General features: G+C 33.4%; 1 long non-coding RNA gene across 1 annotated transcript; it reads right to left on the bottom strand.

Moving 5' to 3' along the window:
* Positions 1-5,818: 5,818 nt before the first annotated feature.
* On the bottom strand, positions 5,819-9,892 carry LOC148779522 (uncharacterized). Its single transcript, XR_016045719.1, has 3 exons — positions 9,492-9,892; positions 7,410-7,790; positions 5,819-6,180 (listed from the first exon to the last, which is right to left on the bottom strand). It is a non-coding gene; the product is annotated as an uncharacterized LOC148779522 (long non-coding RNA).
* Positions 9,893-14,177: the final 4,285 nt, after the last annotated feature.

Genomic DNA, 14,177 nt, shown 5'->3' with positions numbered 1-14,177 from the left:
AATAATAATAATAATAATAAAATATTTTCAGTATTAAAAAATTACCAAAATACTCCTAAAATTTGCAAGTGTATTTTGGTTATTTATTTTTAAAAAAGTATTTGTTTTTTATTCTTTCCATTCACCTTAATTTTATGACGGGAAGTCGAAATTTTATCCAAAAATATTTTGTAGATAAAAAATAAAAAATAAAACAATGTTTAACATGATAGTGTTATATAAACAATCGTAGTCATTCAATTAAGATCAAACAGCTAAGAAGTGGGATCACATATAACTTAATTTATATATTGTTAGGGTCACATAGAAACATTTCCCTTATCTGGCCTTTTTTTATCTCGTCTCTTTATATGTAATACTATTTATTTATTTTTGGTGAATTCAGGTGTTTTTTTTGCTATTCCTCGCTAAGAATATATGGTTTTCCAACAAATTGCTTGGAATGTAAGTAAAAACAGCTTTTTGAAAAGATAAATTTGTATCTAAAATTGTCTTTATGATTATCTCATACAATCTTATAATATTCGCTACCAGACATGACATTTCATTGTTAAAATTAGCTTTGGTAAAATAGTGAATTATAATTCAAACATGCCTTAAGGTAACTGAGATAAAATGAATCTTATCTTGATGAAGCAGTTCAGGAATATGTAGGTTAAATGAATTTTATTGTTCTTGGGCTAAAATAATATCCTAAAATTTTTGTGCATGATATTTTTAATTTTTGTCTTTATCCATTTCTATATCCTAACGTATTTAATTTCAATTAATCCGACAATCTCTCACATGCACGTGGAGGTACTTTTCTCAAACAGTTTAAGAATCACATCTTCTAAAATCTCCCCCAAAAATGTGTTGCCTATTTTTTAGGATCAAACCTCCTAAACTTGTTGCTAGAGCTTGTCATTTCTTTTGTTTCTAAAATTAATTCTACCATGTATATTGCTTCCTAACTTCCTAAAATATTGTGGATTTCAAATTTATGATAAAATATGAAAAAAAATTTGATAGTTTATTCAATTTACATGACTTCCTAAAGTATTATAAATTTTAAAAAAAAAATCTCTTATGTATCATCATAATTATCCAAGACTTATCCCAACTACTTGGGTTTACCTACACGAATCTTATTTCTTCATTCTACTCTATAGTCATGCGCGAAATAAGACCATAAGTCAATATATCTTTTCTCACTACTTCCATCTATGTCATTTTGGGTCTCCCCTTATCATTTTAGAACCAAACTACCCCTCCTAATCATATATTGCAGTGACTATTGAAGATATTGTATTGCAGAAAATGTATATTTCATAAGAATATTACTTATTGTAATTTATAGTAATGTGCAAGTTACCTTTGGATGTATTATATATACATGTTAATAATAGTCAATGCATACAAGTTTTTCCTCCACCTCTTTGTATTTTTAACATGGTATCCGAGCCACAAATTCATTATCAACTTGTTTTTGTTTGCTATCTGTTCTTGTTTGCGAGCGGCTCCTTCTTCCTTGATCGACCATCCTGCTACACCATCCGAAACCAACACTATCGGAATTTTCAAAGTATTCAAGACAAGTTGATCTCTTCCCATCCTTGCGGCCATCTTGGATCTCTCTCTCGAAGCAAGATCAGTTTGCGCTTTTTTTTTTTTTTTGTTCTTCTTATCAAATTTTTTAAATTGCCCTGCAGTATCTCTAGATCCCATTGTTCTTGTCATCTTTCCTTTTTTGTCTTCTTTCTTTTTTTGCACTTGTTCATTGCAGTGTCTTTGCTCAATCACAAGTTTAAGTCAGTTTACATCTTATTTATGTCTCTTTTTGTTTGCATCTTATTTCATATAGAGAGAGAAATAGAGAGCAGAAAAAGCTTTTTGCCTTTCTAATTTCCTCCGCGACAAATCTATTGATCCTATATTCGAGACTTAGAAACTGAGTATGGGTTTTCTTTAGAAAGGAAAATACGTCGTTTTACTGTGAAACATATCTTTCTCTTGGTTTAATATTTTCAGATCCTAGGGGTTTTCTTAAGGAGAGACAAATTTCTTCTTGTTCCTTCTCAATTTGACATCTAATATTTTATTTTTTTCCCTCTCAGACAAAAAATAAAATAAAATTTTTTCTTTCTATTCCCAAATCCACTTTCTCTCTCTGAGCAGCACTTCGAGAGCCCTATTCCGATATCCAAAGACCCGTGTCAAGCTCCACATCTTTGACCTCACTTTTGTTTTTTTAGCTACTTTTGCTTGTTAAAAAATTATTGTTTTCAACTTGAGTTTTGTTCTTAGATCAAGTTTTCTAATTATAAAATTTGTACATGGGTTATGAGAAATGAGATATGTTGGCTATAAAACTTGATGGGAAAAACTATCCCGATTGGTGCTTCTATTTTCTGTTTTTTGTTGAAGGAAAAGGTTTATGGGGATTTATTGATAGAACTGAACCACAACCTGATCCATCTAATACAAAAGAAACCTAGTAATGAAAATCAACAATGTAAAAATTGTTTCATGGATTATCGACTCTGTGGATATGGATATTGACAAGCTAATAAGAGGCTCTGTCATGCGAAAGAAATGTGGGAATATATTGAAAAGATTTATCAGCAATCAAATCTTGCAAGGCGATTCCGACCCAAGTATGATATGTTTACTTATGGACAGGAGGAGAAAAACATCCAAAAACATTATGCTAGTTTTATGAACTTGTGGACAAAATATAAATCTGTAAGTATGACTATTATCTCCAGTGCTTGTTGCATTTGAAGTTTGAATGAGATAAATAATGATAGGAAGGTGAAGCAATTCCTAATGAAGTTGCACCTAGAATATAAAATCATTCGAGGCAATATTTTGAATCGTGAAACACTGCCCAATGTGGTTGTTATCCTAGGTGAGTTACTTCGCGAGTGAGTTACTTCGTGAGGAGACGATAATTGCAACATAGGCTGCCATTGAGGGAAAGAAGGATATACAGTTTGTATTTGTGGCTCAACGAGCCAAAGGAAAGCTATTACAAAAGAACTTATATTTGTTGTAATGCTATGGCTGTTAGGAATATGGTCATATAGCTTCACATTGTAAGAATCATTTTTTTTGTAATTATTGCAAACGTCTTTGATATATTATCACGGAGTGTGGTGATCGTCCTCAGTGAAGTAGACGGGCATCAAATATAAGGAAACCTTTTTACAGGACATACCAAATTGTTAATGATGCACCAGAGGAATTAATGATAAATACGAGGTCAGAGACCCCTCCAACAAGAACTATTCATGCTCCAAATACGACGGGTCCCAGACAACAACTATGTTAGATGATAATTGACGATTGGTACAAAACTCTGTGTCTACTATATCTTATGATTTCTCTGCTATGGTCTTGTTTGGTATGAACTCTCACTTATCCTCTAATGTGAATCTTTTTTGGTGCCTCTAGTCATATGATTGGAGTGCACATAGTTCATCATCTGCCAAACCATATCAAGATAATAGTCATATTCTCACAGCTAATGATGAGAAAATGAATATTACCGGTACTGATAGTCTCTCATTCTGTGTCTCCCCTGGTGCACTTTTTCGTTTACCTAATATTCGCTTGGTTCCTAAATTAACTGCTAATTTAATCTTTGTGTGCCAACTTGTTGATGATGGTTATAATGTTCAATTTTCTCGTGATAGTTGTGTAATACAAGACCTACGCACTGGGTTAGTAAAAGGGAAGAGGTGTAGAATTGGTCGTCTATTTGCTTTGGAGTTTGAGAAACCAAACCGTGATGCTTCTATCTTTTCTCGATCAGATTTTGATATTTCTATTTCTAATCAACAATGGTATAAGTGGTATAAGAGACTTGGTCATCGAACGTAAATAAATTAGATACTTTGTTTCGTTATGGTTTATTGCTTAATAAAGCATTTGCCTTAAATTATATCAATAAATCTTATATTAGTTGTTCTTTGAATAAAAGCACTAGTTTGCCTTTTGCTACTAGAGTAGATAAAACAACTGCACATTTACATCTTTTTCATAGTGATGTATGGGATCATGTTCTAATTTCATCCAGAATGAGATATAAGCATTTTGTTTTGCTTGTTAATGATTGTACACATTATACCTGGATATACTTTATGTGCTATAAATATGTAATGTTATCCCATTTCAAAACTTTTTTATCCACGGTTGCAACCCAGTTTGATACAAAAGTAAAAACTTTAAGGTCAGACTCTGGGAGGGAATACTTATCACATGATTTTCATGAATATTTGAAAACTCAGGGTATTCAATCACAGAAAAACTTGCCTTTGTACTCCACAATAAAATGGCATAGCTAAAAGAAAAACCACCATATCTTGGAAGTTGTTAGGACCGTTATGCATGACTTCGTATTCCTTGTAGTTTTTTAGTTGAAATTGCATCAACAACTATTTATCTCATAAATCGTCTCTCCTTCTCATTTTTGTATAAAGAATCTCCATACTATTCATTATTGCATGTTCATTTTTTATTATTCTCTCTTGCATGTTTTTTGACGTGTTTGTTTTGTTAATATCTCTGCACATGAAATAACATAATTTTTTATTTAAGTAGCCACTTGTGTTTTTGTGAGTTATTGTCCCGACTAAAAGGATTTTCTATGTTATGATCCAATAACTCGTTGTGTATGTGTTTCTCGCAATGTCGTATTTCTGGAAAGCCTATTTTATTACTCTTCAATTGCTAAATCAATAGGGTCCCCTATTCATTTCCTACCAGATTTCATATATGTCAATACCACTGATAAATAACCACTGCTTTTGGTACATCAACAACAGTACAAACCAAACCACTCCACACCTCCTCCATCTCATCAACCAGAGCAAGGTTATATATCCGCCCTACCTGTAAGTGATTCTCTTCCCTCATTTTCTCCAAATCCTGTTTCTTTTGATAACTCTATCCAATTATGACATTATTCATGTGTAACTCACCCACCTGACCGATATGTATTTTTCTTTGATGAATTTCATTTTTTACTACAACTTAGAGCTTTACTTACTTCTCTTAATATAGTTGAGATTCCTTCTAAATATATAGATCTTTGTTTAGTTTCTAGATTATTATTTGCCCCCTTAGATTCAGTTGATATTCCTTCCACCTACCAGCAAGCCTTGATTATGCCACGTTTGAAAGAAGCTATGGATGCAGAAATAAGTGCCTTGCTGGAAAATGACACTTGGGATCTTGCATAGATTGTTTTTGTGAAGCTTAAATCTGATAGAGGGATTGAACGATATAGAGCACGAATAGTTGCTAGAGGTTAGAACATGAGTATGGCATAGACTCTGATAAAATATTTCGTCCAATTGCTAAAATGACCATGATACGTACAATAATTGCTCTCTCAGCTATTCGTCAACGGACTAGCTCTCATATAGATGTGAAGAATGCATTTCTTCATTGACATTTGAAAGAGACAATATATATGCGACCTCCTCCTGGGTATTGCCATGACAAGTTTGTAGTATGTTATATGAAAAAATCTTTGTATGGTTTGAAACAAACTCTAAGAGCTCGGTTTGAACAGTTTCAATAGATCATTCTAAATGCTGGGTTGAAACATAGAGCCCATGACTATTCATTATTTACCCGTCATTGTTCTTTAGAGATACAATTATTCTTATATATGTTGATGATATTCTCATCATAGGAGATAACATTTGAAAGAGCTTCTTAGTCACTCACTCAAAATAAAAGATTTGAGTCCGTTGACTTACTTTACTAGCCTAAAGATTCATTATTCCCCTAATGGATATGTAATTAACCAAAAGAAATACACCAAAGATTTGATCAAACTGGCCACTTTATCTGACGATAAACGAGTAAATACACCAATGGAGGTTAATACAAAACATAGAAAGGATGATCGGATGAACTTCCAAATCCTACTCTTTTATAGACAATTGGCTCACTGACTCGATATATCCATGTAGTACAGGTCATCTGCTAATTTGTTGCAGCTCCTTGTCGCATCTACCTCTCGATTGATCTTCGTACCATTCGTTATCTATAGTGTACATGTCATAGATGCATATTATTCTCCTCTTAACTCTTCACTCCAATTTCGAGCCTATGATGATGCAGATTGGATAGGTTGCCCAGATACTCGATGCTCGATCACTGGATGATATATATTTCTTGGAGACTCTTTAATATCATAGAAATGTAAGAAACAACAAACTGTATCAAAATCTTATGCAAAAGTCAAATACTGAGCAATGTTATCAGCTTGCAATGAAATTACTTGGTTGGGAGGGTCATTTATATGCCCTCAATATTATTCATCGATCTCTTACACTATTATATGTTGATAATATGAAATCCATACGTATTGCCTCCAATCCAGTGTTTCATGACAACACAAAGCATATAGAAATTGATTGTCATTTCATTCGTGAAAAATTTGTCATACCCCAAGTTTATAACACTAAAATTCCTGAGATGTGACAACTTGTTATTAAGGAACAAAACAAATTTTAAATTTTTGATATATATTATATTTCTGCAAAACAATTTTTTTCCATTCACCAACGTTTAGACTTGTACAAGGTCTATTTCACAGATTATAATACCATGAAGATTTACATATATATATATATATATATATATATATATATATATATATATATATATACAATTTTGATGTTACAAAGGTGAATTTGTCCAGGACTACAAACTTCTTTCAAACTCCTCCTGTTACGATTACTCTGAAAGAAAAGTTACCATAATTTCATGACTATAGTTATTCAGTAAGTAACCATCATTATCCTAAAAAAAATAATGATAATTTACAAATGTAGATATTTTCTAAAAGAATGCATATTAAGCAAAATTTTGACGTACTGATTTCATACATTCTAATACATGCTATTAGACAGATTCATTTCTGATCTTACACATGTCCTGTATTCCTTATTAGACAAAGCAAACAAGCATGATACATGAACCATATGCACACGATTCATATTAAGATCAATATTAAGTATCAGATATAATCAAACAAACATTCACAACCACATAAATCCTGCAGTAAGCATTCACAATAACAGAGGTTCGGCGATAAACATTTACAACAACAGAAGTCCCGTAATAATCATTCACAACAACAGAAGTCATACGTTAAGCATTCAGAACAACATAAGTCATGCGATAAGCATTTATAACAACATGATTGGTATGATCAACATGCACTCACAATAACCATATCCAATCAACGTGCATTCACGACAATACAAATAAGATCAACATACATTCACAATAGTACAAATCCTGCTCTAGAAGGACCAACCTCAGGTCCCAAGCCTTGGTCCAAGGTTAGAACTTCTACTATTCTATAAGAATAAGTATCATCAATAAGTGAATCCGTTGGGTAGTACCTCACACAAGCACACTGTTCCCAACGCGCTTTGGGGCTTTTGATAGGCGATGACCTTGCAAAATGCGACCCTCTCAAGTATCATTATGATGAGAGAGTGTTACACTACCAAAAGAGGACCATGTATAGTGCCAAAGATTTGGGGGGCGCAACCCTCCCAAACACTCGCATCCTAACCCTCGTCCTATCATGGAGAGTCAGGGGAAGATCGTAGTTGCCGACACCACCATTCACATAGTAGGTGCCCTTCCCATTAGGTAGTTGCTGGCACGTCATTCACACAGTAGGTGCTCATACACATATCACGTAGCATGAGAGTTCAGCTGCCAGCGTTATAATTCACACAGTAGGTGCCCATACACATATCACAAAGCATGTTGCCCTGCACACATATATTATCAGAAGCATGTTACCATGCACACATATATTATCAGAAGCATGTTGTCATGCACACATATCTTATTAGACACATGTTGCCATGCACACACATCTTATCATAAGAAGGTTGCCATGCACACATATCTCATCGGTAGCATGTTACCATGCACACACATATCTTATCAGTTGCATGCTATAATGTACACATATTTTATTACCATGCACATAAATTCAAAAGACATTATTGTGTCAATTACATGCCACACATCGATGTAACAGATATCAGAAAAGATTAATATCGTATTTTCAAAATATTCTTTAAATCACTTGCACATAACAATTGCGTATAACACTTCCATATGACAATTATGCATAACGATTGTGTATAACAATGACGCATAATACTTGTGCATAACACTTGCACATAATACTTGTATATAATAGTTGCACATAATACTTGCACATGACATACATAACACTTGCATATAACATTACAATATCTAAGATTTATGCTGCAAATATTACAATTAAATGCAAAAATATGTAATACTTACAGTTTCGAAAATATTACAATTAAATGCACAAATATCTCGAAATATTATAGAAATATCAGTTTTCTTCAAATAATGATTTTTCAGGAAAAATGAAGCCACTTGCACAAAAACTTATGATATCTAAAACTTATAACAATAAACAACAATATTACAATTTTATTGAAAGAGAAAATCCCATAATTTACAGTATCTAAAATTCATGATCATAAACGGAATATCACAATTTTACTAAAAGCAAAAATATCAATTTTCAAACAATTGTTTTCCAGGAAAATGAGATCACTTACATATACGTTACTCTAAGATGGATGTATTGTTACTGATGTTAGAGTAAGTTCAGGATTGGCATTAGAATTCCAATCAGGTTTCTTGTTCACGTGTGTACTTTGGCATAATAAACAAGAGATGATGAAACTATACAGTATCACTCAAAATGGAGAAGCCACTACGTTTTTTTGATGGGCCATTCCTACTTCCACATATTCAGAACCATGGAAAAGCCAATGTCCAACCTTTCTTCTTAAAAGTATTGGGAGTTGATCCTGTTCGCGAAGTAATGAGCACTAGTTCCAAGTCCAAAGTACGAAACACAAAACAATATATGTGATTAGCAAGGAAGGTAAGGTGAAACCAACTCATGTTTCACGGCCCACTAACCTTCACCAATTTCTAAGAATAGAAGACTAAATTTCAGGTAGGAGGACTATGCTAAATTAAGGTACCATGGGTGGTAAACATCAAGACAACCATAGAATCACGATTATTGTAATCAATGCCATGAAAAGAAAACCTTATGTTCAGAGGGAGAGTAGCTATACAAAATAGAGTAAAAAGGAGTTGGAAGAATAACCAAATGTAATAGCTATGAGCTGGAGTTCTTTTCTTATTTCGAAATCTTACATAAAGTTGGGAATTGATTCAAGACAAACTTAACAACAAATTTCCACCAGTTGTAAATATCTAGTGAACAAGTAATACAGTTATTAGAAAATGACATACAAAAGGTAAGGAAGTACAAATGAAATGCGCTTTCACAAAATAAAGAATGATTCCCTTAACTAACATAATTTGTATTAACGATGAATTGCCACAGTTGTAACTGACCACGATTTAGGATTCACATGACTAAGATATAAGGTTGGGAACTTTACAATTGAGGTGAACAATTTCGGAAATAAAGGAACACTTGAGGCAGTAATTAGCACACCGAACATATGGTTTGCATGAGAGGTAATCTCGGAACTCTTCACTCGACGATCATGTTCATGCCCAGAATAATCTGATAAACGATTTCTCTGAGCCATTGCGGAGCTTGAGCGAAGTAAGCTTGATTCGGAAAAAATAATACACTAATTGAGATTCTTACTTCACACAGTACTGGTACCAAAATTCAAGATGCTCAAGAAGCCCTGAAATTTAAGAGAGAGAGCGCTAAAAGAAATTGACTTTTCGTGGAACTTGTGGAGGCAAAATGTAGAGAGAGAAAGAGAGCGTGTGGTGGGGAACTAGAGAGAGAGAGAGTCCCAAAACGAAGAGAGAGAGGGACTTTTGTAACGCAGTTAAGAGGTGTAAGGATGACATTTAAATGCCAAGAACAAAAGCCCACTTAACTTAAAAACATTGGCACATAAAAGGTGAGGTGTAAAAAAAAAGGTGAAAGTGGTGATGGTCTTTAAGGACCATAATGCTTATATGGACCAGTAAGATAAAAGTTTTGTTTTAAAATATTTTATTTAGCAAAAAGGTTAACAGTCGCCCACCTATTTTAAAATAACAAGACTTCTTTCCAAACATATCAAGAAGGATGAAAAGAATGGTCCCTATGGTGTATTAACAACACAATGAACCATCACCTAAAATTATTTCTTTACTTAATTTTTTTGTTTTATTTTTATATTATTATCATTACTATTATTATTTATTTTTATTGCATTTATTATTATTATTATTATTATTATTATTATTATTATTATTATTATTATTCAGTTTCCAAAATTTTGGGTCGTCACAAAATTCTTGGCCGGAGAAGTTATACTCCCACATATTGCACATACTGCCTCACAACAACTTGCAGATAGTTTTAACAAGGCAATGGCTCGTGCTCGTCATGACTATCTTATTGACAAACTGATGTTGTTCAACCAACCTCAATTTGAGGGAGAGTGTAGAGACCGTTGAAGATCTTGTATTATAGAAAGTGTATATTTAATAAGAATATGACTTATTGTAATTTATCTTTCTGTGCAAGTTACATTTGGATATATTATATATACATGTTGATAATAGTTAATACATATATATTTTTCCTCTGTCTCTATATGTGTCGGACACATATGTCATGCATATCCTGATCCTTAGAAGTGCATATGACATAAAGAGTGGCCAATTGAGGAGAGTTATCAAGATCTAGTGCCGACTGCTTGAAAACTATGCCATCCTGACCCACCCTATTCACCTGGAAACCAACTTAAGCATATGCTCAGCAACAGTAAGGTTGGATTGCTTTTGTGTTTTGTTTCTCATTCATATTTTGGGAAATTTTTATTTAGTTCTTTTCTTTTTTCTGATCATTTTATATCACACTAGCGAAGATTCATTGACCAACAAAAGAAAGTTTATAGTGGACTATTATTGTGAAAATATTGTGGGGGGGACATAGAAATGGTAGGCAGCAATTGATATACCATTATAATGTTATGCTAATTTGCATCTATTTAGTAGTATGTGTTCTTGGTTTGGTGATCATGTATTCCAAACCTGATTGTCCAAAATCTTTTCTCAATCTGATCATTCCTATTTGCTTTTGTAAGAGCGAACCTTGTTTTACGGTTAACAATCATTTAAGTACTTTTTATACTATTTTCAATATGCACTTCATCCTTTACCACTTACATGTATGATCATATGAAAAACAAATGTATTGTTGAGAATATTTGGTGTAGATTTCTAGTTTGTGAGTATTGTAGAATACTGTACCCTGATCAACACACTCATTCTTCTCTATTCTATTGATATTGTAAATTTTGTTACACTACAACCGTGTGCTATTCTTGGGACAACTCATCCCACATGCCTCCAAGCATTCCAATGTACTCACTAAATGGCTTTCTTTGCGGTTTAATTGACATATATCTTGCTTGAGTTGCAAAATCTTGGCTGCAATATTTTTTTGGGAAAATTATGAATACCCCCAATAATACACTTCCTATGCAACTTACCCCTAATTCAACTTTTTCCCTCATTTTTCTCCCCAAAATATACTTTCTTAGCAAATACCCCCCAAGTACAAAAATGCACATTTTTTGACGAAAATACCCATTTTAGTAAAAAAATAATAATTTTGGCCGGACATTCACGTGGGCATACGTACAATACCAAAAGCCGCATGGGCTGCCAGACAGCCTAGAACCCATTGATGGACCACATTGTGTCCAGGAAAAACATGCTAGACTGCTTGTTCAATTTGCCAGACCGCATTTTTGTCTAGAAAACAAAGTGCCGGAGAGCGTGTCCGTTTTGCTGGACTGCTCTTTTGTCCAAAAACAGTTGTGCCGAACCGCTTCTTGAATTTGCCGGACTGTAGTTTTGACCAGACCAAAAGTGCTGAACCGCATGTATGTTATGCCGAATCGCAGTTTTGACTAGAAGGAAAAGTGTCAGACTGCTTGTTTTGACTGCCGGACCGCTTGTTTTGACTGTCGGACCACAATTTTGACTGAACAAGGGAAAGAGGAGAGAGAGACGTGGGTAGATATTTTCTAGGAAAGTATGTTTTGGGGTAAAAAATGAGAGAAAATGTTGGGTTGAGGGTAAGTTGCATAGGAAGTGTATACTTGGGGCTTTTTGTAATTTTTCCTATTTTTTTCTCCATAAATCTTATGCTGGAAATGTATTCTTTTTGTCCCTGGACTCCCACTCTTCATAAGTAGGATCACCTTTGAGGCTGGTTTTTTTCCATTCACAAAACTTAACTTACATTTGTTGTTGAGATACATAGTTGCAGCTCTAGAAGAAGTTTCACAATCCCCCATTTAGAAGAAAAAGTTTAAGAGAATACCTAAGTTAAAGCAAAGATTATCCATTTTCAAGAAAGACTGGGTGCTGCTGCTGCAAAGGGCTAGTTTCAAAGTGCTGTAAACTGCAAACTGCTGCAAATTGAGATTTGGTCATCAAACTGAAATTTGGTTTGCAAATATGGAGATTTGCTATGATTTGTACAAAAAGTATTTGCTTTGCAAATTTGCATCGCAAGGGTCTATGGAAGATGCAAGATTTGGAAGATAAGTCAAATTTGGAAGGCAAAGCGTGACAGAAATTTGGAAGATTTGCAAAGCAAAACACAGATGCAAAGCTTGACAGAGATTTGTAGATTTGGAAGATTTGCAAAGCAAAGCATTGCAAAATTTTTGCCGATTGTGATTTCTTGCAAAGCTTGACGGAGATTTGGAAGGCAAGAAAGAAATTGATCAGTCCTCTAATACCATGCAGAAGAAGAGGCAAGAAAGAAAGAAAAGACGGCTTTACGGTCTTTTGGCCCTACATCGCCGTTGAAAGGCTATTAAGTTGTGCCAATTATTTTATTCACCTAGTATTAAATAAAAGATAGAAGATAACAACAAAATAGAAACTACTTATCTAAATATCTCCAAAATATATCCAAAGATGTTATTCACATTTAGTTACCCCAAATATGAGATTTGGATAACTATATCATCCGTGTACCATATTTGAATAGATAGCTACACTCAATTATGTTTAACTATATCGTCTGTATACCATATTTGAATAGCTAGCTGTACTCGATTACGAACTAGGTGCATATTTCAACAAGAGACTAAAGTGAGAAAAGTAAATGAAGCGAGAGAAATTGCTTTTTCAACTAAGAGAAGAGAGGGGCGTGTATGCATCAGAGAGAATGGTTGTGATGGCAATTGTGAGTATTATTTAAAGTTAAGAACAAAAATAGAATATATACAAATAAGAAAGGCAAATGAGATGAAAGAAAAAGAGGGGTCATCCTCTTACTATATATACTATATACTAAGTACTAATTACTAAAATAAAATTTCAGTATTAAAATAAAATTTCAATATTAAAGTAAAATTCTCAAAAAAAAATCTTATACAATGCACAATATCAAAGAAAGTGGAAATCAACATGCCTAATGTAGAGAAAAAAGTATGATGGCCTTGGAGAGAAATAGGATAGTCGCCTTTGTCGCGTGTGAAGCCGAGGTTAAAAGTTTTCATTTGGGATAATATGAGCACTAAATCTAGTTGAATACATAATCTCTTTCTCTCTCTGCAAAACTATCTTATTGATATGTAATACATAATCTCTCTCTTTCTCTCTCTCTCTTATTGATATGTAATACATAATCTCTCTCTTTCTCTCTCTCTCTCAGTGAAGGCTATATGGAACCAAAACAAGGAGTCAAATACACCTATAAAGGAAATACTATACAAAAAAACCCAAAAAATTGCAGGCAAAGATTTTCTCAACATCAAATGACCTTAAAAAAATATTAAGGAAAAGAGAAAAAAAAAAAAAAGAGATCCAAACCACACAATATCGAAAGACAACAAATGACCTTAAAAATATATTAAAGAAAAGAGAAAAAAAAAAAAGAGATCCACACAATATCAAAATAAAATGGAAGGCAACAAACTATATATAGAGAAAAGAGGGATGATTGCATTTGATAGAAAGAGTGTGATTTCATTCGACAGAGAATGCTTGAACTTGAAAGAATGAGAAAAGGGGAGAGACATGAAAAGTTGTTAGAGACAGAGAGCATGGAGGAGTAATCACAACTAATAACATAAACAAATGGCATG

This window comes from Amborella trichopoda, chromosome 12 (assembly GCF_054954075.1).
Source record: "Amborella trichopoda isolate Santa Cruz 75 chromosome 12, AtrichopodaSantaCruz75HAP2 v2.0, whole genome shotgun sequence".
Classification (NCBI taxonomy): Eukaryota; Viridiplantae; Streptophyta; class Magnoliopsida; order Amborellales; family Amborellaceae; genus Amborella; species Amborella trichopoda.
Note: the sequence above shows the minus strand (reverse complement) of the source record. Positions and strands in the feature narration are given on the sequence as shown.